Here is a 13,430-nt window from a genome sequence, read left to right as displayed (position 1 = left end):
TCTTCCCCCAACCCCCAGCCTAATAGCTTAGAAACATTTGCATTAAGAAAGCAAGCAGTGAGGAAGGGGGGCTAATCCCCCCCTTCCCTTGGAGCCCGAAGCCTTAATCCAAATGAGCCCATGTGGGCAGACTCAGATGCTTGTCATCTGCTTCTCGCATGGAAGAAACCTACGGGAGAGCCAGCCATGCATCTTCCACAGCCCTGACTCACTTGATCCTCTGCTATAGACCCCGGTTGGGGTGGGAGTGTTTGGCTCGATCCTAGCATGGCTGCCTGACCTGCCTCAGTGTAGTTAAGCCTTGGGAGGTACAATCTCATGAGTGCAATCTTAATATTTCTCTCTGGAGTTTGGAAACATGGGACAGGAAACACACAGAACTGTAGGTGAAGCCATTCATCTAAGGCTGACTAGTCTGCCAGTGGTTAAGGGGTTAATAGAAATCTTGATTGGCTTCCCAGTCTTTTGCATAGATTCTAGGTCACTTGCTGGGACATCACTCACACATTTTAAAGCTGTCTTTAATCATAACCACCTGAAGTTGTAGATTTCACACCTCACAGAGTTGGAAGGGACCTCCAGGGTTTTCTAGTTCAACCCCCTGCACAATGCAGGAACTCACAACTACCTGCCCACCCACAGTGACTCCAATTTCATGCCTGAGTGATCCCCCCCCCACAAAAATCTCCTGAATCTGGCCTGGTCTCTACCATCCCACAGTGGCAATCAGCAATTCCCAGGGTATGCAGGGAAGGGCCACAAGAGACAAACACTGGCACATCCCTTCCTGCCCACCCACTCACAATCTGCCTTAAAACTTACAAAGAAAAACTCACCACCTCCCAAGGAAGCCTGTTCCACTAAGGAACTGCTCTGTCAGGAACTTCTTCCGGATATTTAGCTGAAAATTCTTTTGAATGAATTTCAGCCCATTAGTTCTGGTCAAACCCTCTGGGGCAACAGAAAACAACTCTGCTCCATCTTCTATATGACAGCCCTTTAAGTATTTGAAGATGGTTCTCATATCACCTCTTAGTCACCTTTTCTCCAGGCTAAACAGACCAAGCTCCCTCAACCTTTCCTCATATGACTTGGGCTCCAAACCCCTCACTATCTTCGTAGCCCTCCTCTGGATGCGCTCCAGTTTGTCTACATCTTTCTTCAGTTGTGGTGCCCAAAACTGAACACAATACTTCAAATGAGGTATTACCAGAGTGGAGTAAAGCACTAACATCATCTCACGTGATCTGGGCAGCATACTTTTAATACCGCCCAAAATCCCGTTTGCCTTTTTAGCCACAGAGTCACACTGCTGACTCGTATTCAGTGGATGGTCTACTAAGACCCACATATCCTTTTCACACATACTACTGCCAAGACAAGTCTCACCCATCCTATAGTGATGCATTTGATTTTTCCTTCCTAAACGAATAACTTTACATTTATCACTATTGAAATTTGTCTTAGCCCAGTTTTCTAGCCTGTCAAGATCATCCTGTATTCTGATTGTCTTATTCTGTGTTCTCCCCCACTCCCAGTTTAGTGTCATCTGCATATTTAATAAGTACTCCCTCTATTCCTTCATCCAATTCATTTATATGTTGAACAACACAGGGCCCAGGACAGATCCTGGAGGTGCTCCACTCATCACTCCAAGAGGTTGACAAACCACTTACAAGCACCCTTTGGGTGCAATCTGTCAACCGGTTCTCAACCGTAATAGGATCCATGCCACATTTTACCTACTTGCCAATAAGAATATCATGTGGAACCTTATCAAAAACCTTCCTAAAATCAAGGTACTGCAGGTCAGTAGCTACCTGGATCCTTCTTTTTCCCCTTCTTGAAGATTGGGACAACATTCACCTACCTCCAATCTTCTGGCACTTCACCTGTTCTCCGAGAATTGTCAAAAATAATGGACAGAAGCTCAGAAATTGCACTTGGAAGCCCTTGGATGCAATTCATCTGGCCCAGAGGATTTGGTTTCATTTAAAGAAACTAGATGTTTGTGGACTACCCCTTCAGTGATCTTAGGCCACAACTTCCATCCCTCATAACGTGAAATGATTTTGCCATGTTAAGCAAGAGAAGACCGAATAGAAGTAGGAATTGAGCAGTTCAGCCCTCTTTTCATAACCTGTTACAGTGTCACTTTCTTGTCCCCTCAATGGTCCTACCATGTTCCTTTTCTGTTTCTTACTTTAAATATGTAACTTAAAGAACCCTTATTTGTAGTTTTTAGCATTTCTTGCTATCCTAAGTTCATACTGAGCTTTAGGTTTTCTAACAGTCTCCCTACAAGCATTGGTTATCTGTTTATATTCCTCCTTGGTAATAAGGCCTTCCTTCCATTTCCTAAATGAGTCTCTTTATTATTCAGTTTTTTTGAAACCGTTTATAGAGCCACCCTGGTTTCTTTCCTTAAGGGAATTGTCTGCAATTGTGCCTTCATTATTTCACTTTTGAGAAACTCCCAACTTTCCTGGACTTCCATTTCCTTAAATTATTCTGACTACGGGATTCTACCCTGCATAACTTGAAATCTGTTAAAAATTTGCTCTCCTGAAGTCCAGTCTGTATGTGTGACTATGTACAGCTTTTCTCTTCCCCAGGATCATAAAGTTCAAAATCACATAGTCGCTCCTACCAAGTGCATCCATAACTTTTATGTTGTCAATCAGTTCTTCCCTATTGGTGAGAATCCAGTCTAAAGAAGCAGGAGTACACCACAAGAGAATGAAAGGAGGCTGCCTATGTCAAAAGCTGCATTTCCCCTACAAGCTGGAAACAATTTACACAATTTGGGGAAATACCATTCACATGCAGCCTTGCAAGCACCCTTTGGGTGCAATCTGTCAGTCCTGGCCCTTGATGGAGCTGGTGATGTGCAGGTGAACTTCTCGTGTAATGTCCTGCAAACCAAAAAGATACTTTTCAGGGGAAGGGAATGCTTAATCCTTCCTCCTACAAAATGCCCCCTTTCGCATTTGCTTTCCCCAGCAAGGCTTAGTGTCAGAGCTTGGCTAATTTTTGCCTTAGCCTGCTGTGGATTGAACAGGACAAGCAGGGAAGAGTTGCAATGCACACCCTTCCAGCCCTGCTTTTTACCTGCAAGTCCTCCTGCCTTAAGGGCAGAGGGGGTGGGGCCTTGGGCTTCCCTCACATCACCAGCTTTTGTGCACCTGTGAACAGAACATGGTTTTCCTTCTGGCCAAGGTATTTACTTGTATTCATCTCCTTCCTCCCAAGGGTGCCTGCTGAGCTGCCTAATTGGCTGTGGGTGGGCAGGGGGCTGGGTGTGATTAAGCTCAAGCTTTAGGAAGATCCTGGCTTATTACAGTGACCCCCCTCCCTTCCAAATCTGTCACCTTGGTGGCTGAGACCAGCTGTTCTGCTTGCTCCTTGTTCAGGGAACTGCACACTCAACTGGCAGTTCAGGAGCTCTTGGCAAAATCCACTGCTTGTAAGTTCATAATGCAATGGAGGGGGGGACACATCAGAAGCCCAAATTTTCCAGGCTCTCCTCACTGCCACATAGGAAAGCAAAATGCAGGCATTGTGCTTTCAACCCCTTCACAACAAATGTCACCTCTTCAGCCCACTCTTATAGCCGGGCAGAAATCTGGAGATGAAACTTCTTGCTGAGAAGATACTTGGCAAGTGATTATCTCCCTGGCCTGATGAAGTTTCATTGGCTGACTTCTGCATCTCAAGCTGCCAGTAAAAGCAGAGGAACAGAACCTCTAGTTTCTTGATCAGCTGGCAACTAATATTTTGGTCTGCAGTTCCATTATAAAGCAGTGCAAAGTTTGTAAGGTCCTTAAGCTAACTTGACGTGGAAGGTTGACTTAGGTTGACTGTCTATCTAGCTTGGTTTTGCTTCCCAGTTCTTCACAGCTGCACATCAGCTGCCAGGTGAGCATTTCATCTTTGTCCACGTCCCCTGAAAAGCTGGGCTGAGGGTTCCCAGCTCTGAATGCTAAATGGGCTGCACCCTTCATCTTGGTCACCTTTCCCCTTATAACAATACAATGTTCCATATCAGAAACCCCCACTATGTTCAAAGGAGCTTACTTCCAGGTAAGTGTATCAGACTGTACCTTAGAGCTTAAATTGGAAAATTCCTACTGAGCTACGCTTGATATACTTTAAATATAACATGCATCTGCCAGAGTTCTCCTACAGCATAAACATACCAGGATTTAACTTCTTCCTACAGGGCTCCAGTAGCAGGAAAAACTCTGCTCCTGCCCAAACTTTCCCTCCCATGCAAATCAAATAAACAAAATAGACTTGGAGCCCAGCACACAGTGGAAATGGAGCTCTGTGGCTTTTGGAAACAAAGGACTGCCTCGTGTTTGGTTATTGTATGAGTCCTGTTGGCACCCTTGAGCAGCTGGTGCTTCATTGGCTGAGGAGATTATTTAGGGGTCGGGGCTGGTGAAGAAGATTAGGAGAGCAGAAGGTGGGCCTGACTGTTGCTGGGTGATGGGAGGCTGGGGCCGGAGTCTGTAAATAGCACTCACAGTGATTGGGCCAAGCAGATGCTGCTGGTAAGAACACTCACCTGGTCTGGTTTCCATAGTGCCTGAGCACCTGGCTGGTAGTTTCTAGTCAACCATATTCCTGCAGCAGGCTGAGAGAAACACAAGCAGGGGAGGAGGAAGGGTGGTGAAAGGGCCAAGGCTCCCCAGCCTAGGGATGCCAGCTCCTTCCTCACTGGACTTTTGTGCTTTGGAGGCGTTACATGATGAGGCAGTGCAGCAGAAAAAACACCTTTATGTTTTGCTTTGATGATATTTGTACCTTGCTTTTTCTCCTCATGAGGGGAGCCATGCAAGCTGGTCACTGCATCCTCCACTCCGCCATGTTATCCTCCCAACAGCAGGCTTCTGTCCCAGGGTCACCCAGTGAGCTTCCTTAGGAGAGTGGGGATTTGGACCTGGCCCTCCCCAATGGCACATCTCAGTAAAAGATGCAGCTGTATGCTGTGGAAGTTCAGCTAGGGGGTGGAAGTAACTGTCCTAGTGAGGCTTTACATTTAGATTGAGTTTCCTAGCAACTTTGATTTTTAAGTAATTTTCTTTTCGTCTCCATTACCCTGCCTAACCAAGGTGCACAATCCTCAGATGAATTTGACCTCACTACAGGGTGATGTCTCTTTTTGCATCCTGGCAAGTGCTTCTTTGAACTGAGCTTCCCTAGTCGGTCAGGAAGGGCTTCTGGCCAGCCCCTTTGAGCCCTGTGATATTCAACAGAATTTGGGAGGGGGAAATTGGACTGGCCTGCCATGCAGTGTAAGGGATCGGCTGCTGAACTGCTTCTGTCTGAGGGTATGATGGCCTCCTTCCACCTTTTTAGTGCATACTTAAGATGTTCATATCTGCCTTTTTCATTTATTTCTACAGCCAGGTGTTTCACTGCCTTTCTTGCCTCTTTGAAGAGACATGTGCTAATGTTCTTCAAGCTTTGTCACCACCCAGAAAAGAAGGGCCTGGCTGACCAGTAGTCTCTTGCAATAAGCAAAGATGGAGAACCCTTAGTGCCCCTTTGGTGATCCCAGTGTGGGGCTTGCCAAAGTGTTCCCTAGTGCTCATTTTCCCAAGCCAAAGAACCAGTCTTGGCTTTTGCCCAAAGTAGGAGATGCTTCCAATGGCCCCAGGAAGGAGATTCAGCTTTGAATCAGCAGGGAGCCGTCCTCCCCCCTTTCAGAAATAGGTAGCTACCATCACAGAAGGTTCCAAGACAAACACTCTTCTAGTCTTGGTGGGTGCCTGTCTGGCATCTGTTTTGTGAGTGGTCTCACCTCCCATGACCATGGTTTTTTGTGCTGGCACCCATCACCTAAAAGTGCCCATGGGCTTGCAGGCCCCAGTTTTGAATCTGGCTTGGCTCTGCTCCTGAGCTGTTTTCATTGGCTTTTTTTTCAGGCTTTCTGTGGGAAACTGTAGTAAATAATGAACCCGCTTATGGTCAGGCACAAACTTCACCCCTTGAGAGCTACGACCCTCCTCAAAGTAGTTTAACTGGCCCAGCTCTACCTTGTGATTCCAGTAAATTTCTGGAATATTGCCAGAGTGCTGAGGTGGTGTTAAAAGTTCCTCCAGGGTTTTTTGGTGAGCAGAAGGAAATCCAGGGACAGAAAATTACACTGCTTTAGCTTTTGTAGCAATATTTTAGTGAGTAATCTTGGCTGTCAGGCTGGAGTCTCCCCTCCCCACATCTCAAACCCATTTCCCAGGTTCTCATTTTAGCTATACCCACCGCATTCCCTGATGTTGTACAGGATCCTCTGTAGCAGCACTCTGATTGTGTACTGTACAGCTTCACTGATGTCCTTGAAAACATAGAGTCCTGTGTAGACATCCCCTCTATTTTATAGAATGGACTGAGCAGAACTCTCCACCTCTCAGACAGAGGTTATAGCAGCTTCTGTAAAACTGTTCCCAGGGTCCATTCCTTTCATAAATACAATCCACTTGGCACAGCCAGGAAAACGGAGCAAAACAGCAAAGAGTCTGAAGGCCAATTTACTGCAAGGATAATCCTAGTGCCGGACTAGGATCTGGGAGGTTCAGGTTTGATGCCTCGCTCTGCTATGGAAGCTTTCTGGAGACCCTCAGGCTGGTCACACCCCTCAGGTAACCTACCTCACAAGTTGTTCTGAGAATCAAAAGGGTCAACCCTAGCATCCCTTTGTGCATCTCCTTCAAGATCACCTGAGTTACTGGCTATCGCTACATTCTGAGGTAAGGGATTCCTAAGCTTGCCGAATGTCTGTCAGCTTCATTGGGTGCTCTTAAATTCTGACATCATGGGATGAGAAAATTTCCTCTCTCTGCGTAATGTTATAAACTCCTATCGTGCCACTCCCAGAACAACAACAAGAAGAGTTGGTTTTCCTACCCCACTTCTCACTACCCAAGAGGGTGTCCCCACAACAGACACCCGGTGACATAGGTGGGGCCGAGAGTGCTCTGACATAACTGCTCTGTGAGAACAGTTCTAACAAGACTGTGGCCCAAGGTCTCCCAGCTGGTTGCATGGAATCAAACCTGGCATTATGGATTTGAGGCCACCACTGTTAACCATGACACCAAGCTGGTTCCAAGAGCCTAGAGGTCCCAGTCGTCTCTCCGGGTGGCTACCCAGGCCTTAGTACAACAAACGTCAAAGCAGCATTGCTGCCCCAACACTTTTTCTCTTTGCATCCAAGATACTGGATCTCTGGAGAGCTGAGCCAGAGGCAGTGAGACCCATAGGCTAAGAGCCCCAGACCATGTGTCTAGTTTCCTCAGACTTCTCATGAATTGTAAGAGTGCAGAAAGTTCTGGACCCATCTTGAAGATGTGGACAAATGGAACTCCCCAAGTGATCAGAAGCACTACCTGCTGAAAAAAGTTTAAGGAATCACCATGCCCTGATTTATTGTATTAATATTTGGATTTCCTCCTCTAAATGCTAATTAGGTGGGCCATGAATGGCAAAGGAGGAGGAGGAGGAGAAGAAACTCACAAGATTCTATTTTCAAAATCTCATAAAGAGATCTCTCTATGCATTCCTGATTCTCTCCCCCCCCCCCCCACACACACACACAGTATATGCTACTAGTCAGCCACAGGCTACATCAACTTTCATTCAACATCAGGAAGGAGAGTTCTGTCCCCAGTGGCCAGTAAGGAACTCTGCCTTCCCTGAGTAATATGCAGCAGAGAGTAAAGAGTTCCAGCTCTACTCCAAAAGTCCCAATTCTAACCCTGAAACTGAAAAGGTGCCAATAGGCTTATCTTTTGGATCACGCTTTTCTGCATCTCCCCCAGCTCTGCAAGATGATGTGGGTGGGTGGTCTTGTTGGATCAGGGCCTCTGACTGGAACACTACGCAACTGTTCAGTTGTTTGTTGTTCATGTGCCATCTTCTGTCCCTTGTGCAGCTGGTGGCTTCTTTAAGAAAGGGGGGAAGGTGAGGGGGGGTTCCTGAGTTCTGTCTCTTCCTCCTCATTCTGTCCACGCCCTCGTCAAGGGCCGGCGCATCCCTTGCCCTGCAGTGAAATGATGCAGGAAAGGTGAAGCTTTGCTCGAATGAGCCATGCCCACAAACAAAATTGCATCACGGAGGGTTATTTGTGGCAGTTCTGGCATGAATATTAAAACCCCCGTCACTTGGCTTTTTGGAAACTGTGTTACCAAGTGTAGGTGGCCAAACACCAAATGACTAATGTGAACAATGAGATATAGTTAGAAAAGCTGTGTGTGTGTGCGTGCATAATGTACGAAGGAGTAATGGAGGGGGATAACTCGATCTGTTTCGTTACGTGCACTTCTGCTGCTCTTTTCTTGTCATCTGCTTTTCATTCGCCCTTGTGTCTTGACACTAAGAATTTTGGGCCTAGGACCCTTATACCTTTCAGAGTTTCCCAGAGGGGCAGCTTCTCCCAGGGCTTCCTCAACCAGGCTGCAGAGAGGGCAGAAGTTGCATCTGGAAGTTTTGTCCTCACCCACTGCCACACCATTCTAAAATAGGTCGTAACTTTTGCATGGAGTAATACGACACTTTATGAAATCCCCAGACTGTGATGAGCATTCGCCAATGTGATACATATTACTATAACATCACTACATTGGAAGAGCAACCACTGATGAAGATACACAGAAAGCGGGTTATTTACCTAGGATCCTGTTTTGGTTGACTCTTTATCATTATTTGGACTTTTACTAATAATACAGAGAAGACTATTACATTATCTTGCCTTGTGATCCCTTTTTCTTCTTCTGGAGTAGTAACCAGGCATTTGTCATTCTGATCATCAATGTCTAACAGTTCCCCCTTCCTTGATGACACACAACAAATGATTTAACAGAAGTCATGAGAGTCCGGTCTGAGGCAGGAAAAGCTAAGTATAGGCAAAGAGGAAGTGGCAGCAGGGAGTAGAACCACCGTGACACGAGAGGGGGGAGGGCTGGAAACAGCCAGCCTGACCCAAGGGAGTGCTGGGGGAGGGCTGCAGCAGACATGGTTCTCCCCTCCTCTGCTGGATTTTTGTATCAGCCCTGTGAGGTTGGGGAGGCTGAAGGACAGCAACTAGCTCAAGGTCACCCAGTGAGTTTCCGACTGGGGATTTGAACTTGAATCTCTGTAGGCCTGCTCCAAAGCTCTGACATACCAGCATGTGGCCTGCAGACCCCCAGAACTATTGCTACCCATTAGGAACTAGTTGGGATTTGATAGTGTTGGGGGGGGGGCACTGCCCTTTAACACAAAAAAGATTACACCTGAATATGTTATGTAACAGGAAGAGTTGGTTTTTATATCCCACTTTTCACTACCCACAGGACACTCAAAGTGGCTTACAAAGCACCTTCCCTTCCTCTCCCCACAACAGCCACCCTGTGAGGGAGGTGAGGCTGAGAGAACTCTGACAAAACTTCTCTGTGAGAACAGCCCTAAGAGGACTGTGACTAGTCCATGGCTGCATGTGGAAGAATGGGAATCAAGCTCAGCTTGCCGGATTAGAAGCCGCCACTCTTAACTACTACACCAAGCTGGCTCTCAAGAAAGGAAATTAGCTTATTTTGTACAGCAGGAGCCCCTAACCATGATGAACAATGATGAACGTGAGGAGTTTTGAGATAGAGTGAGAACTGTGCTGGCACAAAGCATTTGCCATGCTGATCTCCCTGCCATAGACTTAAAGGATTGCCACCTTTCTTCTGCCAGGTCTACCACATTTTTGTGTGACGGGTGATGGGCCGAGCCACAGCATGAGGCAAGTGGATGAGTTAGGGAGCCTAGGCCCACAGAGCCTGATAGTCTAGTTCTGAGGCAAAATATTATAATTTTATTTATTTATATATTTATATACCACCTTCCCCTGAGGCTCCTGGCGGTTCACATAAAACGTAGAAACGATACATAAAACTTAGTTTTCATACATGAATAACATGAACATTAATTGTAATGCAGGTACCAACTATAACAATGCGAACAGGTCCAGAGCAGAACACATGGGTGGATTTTTCAGGAGGGGGGGGGAGCAGGGGCCCTGAGGATGTTACTGGTCAGTCGGTCTCAACCAAATGCCTGTCTGAAGAGCTCCCTCTTGCAGGCCCTGCAGAACTGTTTTAGCTCTGTCAGGGCCCTGATCTCCTCCGGGAGCTCATTCCACCAAGTGGGGGCCAGGACAGAGAAGGCTCTGGCCCTGGTTGAGGCTAGGCGGGCTTCTTTAGGGCCAGGGATCGTTAGCCGGTTGGTGGCGGCAGAGCGTATTGAATTGATGGGGGTTATCACGTTAAGACCTGGCAAGCCGGTTTGATTCCCCGGTCCTCTGCATGCAGCCAGTTGGGTGACTTTGCCCTAGTCACAGTCCTGATAGTGCAGTTCTCACACAGCAGGCCTGTCAGGGCTCTCTCAGCTCCACCCACCTCACAAGGTGTTTGCTGGAGGGAGGGAGGAGAAAGAGAAGGTGATTGTGAGCCACTTTGAGAGTCCTTTGGTAATGAAAAGTGGGGTAGAAAACCCAACTCTTCTTCTTAGAGCTTCGATTTGGGTACAGTTGTATGCTGAAGTAATAGGCTGGCACTGAAAGACAGTGTGAAGCTTGTAGGAAACAGTGAAACAATGGTGAATTGCTTAATGCAGTGAACACCATAGCTTTTAAAAGATACTAAAATATATTTATTTCCCTCTCTCCCACTCCCCACAAGTTATCCATGTGTGGGCCGCATCATTACGCATCTGAAGAGTGAGTCTGAAAAGCCAGCAGAGGAATATTCTAAAATAAGTGGGGTAAACATTTCACGGTTGAGCATTGGGTGGGGGGAGCACGCCATTTCCATGTCACTCAGACATAAAGGGGGACATGCTCAACATCTCCCTCTCCTGCTGATCTGCATAACACTCTGATTTGGGCCTGTTCAGCACATGAGCCTCTCTTCTGTGTCCACCACCAAGTCGTATGGATCTTGATCACAGTCATAGACAGATCCTTAGCATTCTGATCCCCAGACACTGCATTAAAAGACTGAAGTGGCAGGTGACAGTGGATGAGCAACAGGGATGTGAGTGTCCTGCATAGTGCAGGGGGTTGGACTAGATCAGGGGTAGTCAACCTGTGGACCTCCAGATGTCCATGGACTACAATTCCCATGAGCCCCTGCCAGTGTTTGCTGGCAGGGACTCATTGGAATTGTAGTCCATGGATGTCTGGAGGACCACAGGTTGACTACCCCTGGACTAGATGACCCATGAGGTCTCTTCCAACTCCATTATTCTATGATTCAAGGATTAATAGGACTTGTGCTCTGATATGTTTTGTGCATTTATCGAGAGACTGCATTTGCATGCTCATAAATAGACTTTCAAAGAGCCTCTTGTGGCGCAGAGTGGTAAGGCAGCCGTCTGAAAGCTTTGCCCATAAGGCTGGGAGTTCAATCCCAGCAGCCGGCTCAAGGTTGACTCAGCCTTCCATCCTTCTGAGGTCGGTAAAATGAGTACCCAGCTTGCTGGGGGGTAAACGGTCATGACTGGGGAAGGCACTGGCAAACCACCCCGTATTGAGTCTGCCATGAAAACGCTAGAGGGCGTCACCCCAAGGGTCAGACATGACTCGGTGCTTGCACAGGGGATACCTTTACCTTTACCTTTAAATAGACTTTCACGTACAAAGTAAGGCTCATTCAGTGATGGGGAGTTTCTCTGCTTTAAAAATAACTCTAAACCCCGTGTAAATGACTTTGCTTCTTTGAATTACTAAAAGGTAAAGGTAATCCCCTGTGCAAGCACCGAGTCATGTCTGACCCTTGGGGTGACGCCCTCCAGCGTTTTCATGGCAGACTCAATACGGGGTGGTTTGCCAGTGCCTTCCCCAGTCATCACCGTTTACCCCCCAGCAAGCTGGGTACTCATTTTACCGACCTCGGAAGGATGGAAGGCTGAGTCAACCTTGAGCCAGCTGCTGGGATTGAACTCCCAGCCTCATGGGCAGAGCTTTCAGACTGCATGACTGCTGCCTTACCACTCTGCACCACAAGAGGCTCTTTACTAGATGGAGCAAAAATCGCCAGATACATTGTGCTTCCCTGGCTGCTTCTCCTGGCAATTGGATAATTAGATACAACTTGTAAGGGCACTGGAAACTTAGATTGCTGTTTCCCAAATGTTTGACCTCTAGCCCAGGGGTCATCAACCCCTTGTCTGCGGCCCGGTGCCAGGCCGCAAAGGCCACAGTACCGGGCCACTGGCAGCCGCGCCTGCCTCCCCCTGCCCACAGCAAGAAGGAAGGGAAGAGGCAGGCGCAGCTGCCGGCACGCCGGTGACGCACATGTGAATGAACGCAGTTGCCGCACATGCGCGTTAGTGCCTCCTGGTGGCGAAAACGCACACGTGTGGCAACTGCGTGCATGCGCGTTAGTGCAACGTGGTGCCGAAAATGCGCATGCACGGCAACTGAATGTGCACGTTTTTGCAGCACCCGGACCATCGGCTCTCCCTTCACTCCGGAGGCGGTCCCTGACCTGAGAAAGGTTGGGAACCGCTACTCTAGCCCATCAGAGATCAAATGTTTCCACTCCCCAGTCGGTTTGCCAATGTTCTTGACGGGTTCTGCCCTGGTGTCTTTAGCAGCAGATCCCCACACAGAAATGTACAGGGACCAGCGGAAAAGGAAAGTAGCAATTGGAATGGCTGGCAGAGAAAATCTTCCCTAGGCAGGTCTGAATCTAGGTACTCCACTCCCTGGAAAAATCTGAATGACCCCTTACTCCAGACTTCTTCTGCAGGAGAAGTCAACCATGAAGCTTTCGTGGCTCAGGTTCCTTTTCGAGGAGCTGGTGGACCAGCTGGGTCGTCCTCTCTGGGTCAGATCTGCCCAGCTGCCTTTTGGGCACCCTTAATGCCCCTTCAAAAAGAGCCTCTTGTGGCGCAGAGTGGTAAGGCAGCAGAAATGTAGTCTGAAAGGGCTGCCCATGAGGCTGGGAGTTCGATCCCAGCAGCCGGCTCAAGGTTGACTCAGCCTTCCATCCTTCCGAGGTCGGTAAAATGAGTACCCAGCTTGCTGGGGGGTAAACGGTCATGACTGGGGAAGGCACTGGCAAACCACCCCGTATTGAGTCTGCCATGAAAACGCTAGAGGGCGTCACCCCAAGGGTCAGACAAGACCCAGTGTTTGCACAGGGGATACCTTTACCTTTAATGCCCCTTCAACAGCCTGCCTTGCCTTGCCACAAGGTAAGACCACTTTGTCCCTCTCTTCCCTGGAACCCAGACCAGGGAGAACGTCCTCATACACAAGATGTCTGTGATAGCCTTTCCTTGGCTCCTCCCCCTGATACCCTGAACACAGTCATGGACTGAGTAATAAAGACCAAAATTCTGTTGGGAGGGAAGGGAAAGGAAGGTGTCTGGCTGCTCTTGCCCCTCCTAGATAGACT

This window comes from Paroedura picta, chromosome 3 (assembly GCF_049243985.1).
Source record: "Paroedura picta isolate Pp20150507F chromosome 3, Ppicta_v3.0, whole genome shotgun sequence".
Taxonomy (NCBI): domain Eukaryota; kingdom Metazoa; phylum Chordata; class Lepidosauria; order Squamata; family Gekkonidae; genus Paroedura; species Paroedura picta.
This window is presented reverse-complemented; position numbering follows the sequence as displayed.